General features: G+C 45.8%; 1 protein-coding gene across 5 annotated transcripts in view; it reads right to left on the bottom strand.

Moving 5' to 3' along the window:
• LOC128695144 (uncharacterized) overlaps positions 1-652 on the bottom strand; it is a 137,856-nt gene extending 137,204 nt beyond the window's left edge. For 4 of the 5 annotated variants that reach the window (XM_070091375.1, XM_070091377.1, XM_070091378.1 and 1 more), the window contains exon 1: positions 485-652. The gene's annotated coding sequence lies outside the window, so the exon portion shown is untranslated. The remainder of the gene's footprint in view (positions 1-484) is intronic. The other variant, XM_070091376.1, reaches the window with a different exon arrangement.
• Between the last annotated feature and the right edge of the window lie 1,435 nt (positions 653-2,087).

The following is a 2,087-nucleotide window of genomic DNA, read 5'->3' as shown; positions in this document are numbered from 1 at the left end:
GGTGAGTAAATATGTAGGGAATACACACACACACACACACACACACACACACACACACACAGGGACCAGGAGCTGTGAATCGACCACTCCAACCACATATAGGTGAGTACACACGTCTAACAGAGTTGGAAGTCTTAGATCAAACCGCCCAGGTAAAATTCCGTCTCCTCCCGAATAGGTGTCAACTTAGTGTTGCCTACCCCTGGTCCATAACCTGAGTGACCCAATGTGTAAACAAATTTCTCTAGGTCAGTCACCTGAGTCACATCGTATTATTATTATAATAAAAAATAAAGCGCTAAACCTAGTCACATTGTAGATTGGACATATCAGTGTTTATTTACGTATTACATACGTGTGTGTGTGTGTATGTTTTATAGGCACTCTCACTGTCAACTTATTTCGTTCACTGAAGATGGCTCGAAATCTTTCGCATGTGCATTTTCTCGCCTTTATAATGAATAAATTTTAGGGAATGGCTCACCCTATACTCTACACGTGTTGAGTTTCACTCACGCGCCGCCAAACACGCGATGGACTGGCGGGGTTGCGGGTGCGTGGACGTGTGCGTGCGTGTGGGTTCTGGAGGCAGTAGGTACACACACACCACCACCACCACGCACGGCTGTCACTACCACACTGAGTGGTCTAGCTGACACACACACATATACATACACACCGTCCGCACTCCTGCTACTGCTCTCACCCACCACCACCCCTGCATATCACCACCTACTACTACCCCTGCATCTCACCACCTACCACTACTTCCACCAAACCACGTACAATAACCCCTGCCCCTAACAACCTACCATTACCCCAGCTACCCCGGGTTAGTGACTTCTCAATAATATTCCCAAATGTTCCAGTGTTAGATCTTCGAGAGCCTGGTTCCTGGGGCGTTGGTGGCTCCATGCGCTCTTGTTCTACCGTGTGCAGGAAGGACACGAAATACACTACTACACGCGCCAGCGCAAACATCCGAGTTTAAATCTCTTGCATAATTCTACTTTAAGCGCAAACTACATCCAACAGCTTCAAGCTTTTGGCACTAGGCCTGTTGGTACATGTTAACACTGAATCATGCAGCCATGATCCACCAGGCAGGTTCTCTCGGCCAGTTTCTTTATTTCCCTCTCACATTCGTCTTGACCATGAAAAACAACACTATCTCTATCCCTGCCACTATCATCACTGTTCTGATGAGCCCCTCACACACCAATCACCATAACACACATTAATACACAGAAATGCAAGATTCCTTCTGGGGTGTCCAGGGATCTGCAAGAGGAGGAGACGGAGAGATTCAAGGAAGAAAAATATTGGTGAAGTGGGTGATCAAGTGAAAGTTGTTGCTACTGATGGGTGAAGTTGACAAGTTGTTACAAGTGGTGGGTGATGCTGACAAATTGTTACAACTGGTGGAGGATGTTGACAAGTTGTTACAACTGGTGGAGGATGTTGACAAGTTGTTACGACTGGTAGACGATGTTGACAAGTTGTTACGACTGGTGGAGGATGTTGACAAGTTGTTACGACTGGTGGAGGATGTTGACAAGTTGTTACGACTGGTGGAGGATGTTGACAAGTTGTTACAACTGGTGGAGGATGTTGACAAGTTGTTACAACTTGTGGAGGATGTTGACAAGTTGTTACAACTGGTGGAGGATGTTGACAAGTTGTTGCAACTGGTGGAGGATGTTGACAAGTTGTTACAACTGGTGGAGGATGTTGACAAGTTGTTACAACTGGTGGAGGATGTTGACAAGTTGTTACAACTGGTGGAGGATGTTGACAAGTTGTTACAACTGGTGGAGGATGTTGACAAGAAAAAAAACCAATAGCTTATTGCCAGAACCAGGGTAGAAGTGTAGAGCTCGGCACCTGAGTACTCCGTACACACACAGTGTTCCTTCAAAACTGAGTACTCGGTATACACATACACATGGTGTTCCTTCAAAACTGAGTATTCGGTATACACACCAACAGTGTTCCTTCATAACTGAGTACTCGGTATACACACACGGTGTTCCTTCATAACTGAGTACTCGGTATACACACACGGTGTTCTTTCAAAATTCAGCACT

Source organism: Cherax quadricarinatus, chromosome 35 (assembly GCF_038502225.1).
Source record: "Cherax quadricarinatus isolate ZL_2023a chromosome 35, ASM3850222v1, whole genome shotgun sequence".
NCBI classification, from domain to species: domain Eukaryota; kingdom Metazoa; phylum Arthropoda; class Malacostraca; order Decapoda; family Parastacidae; genus Cherax; species Cherax quadricarinatus.
This window is presented reverse-complemented; position numbering and strand designations above follow the sequence as displayed.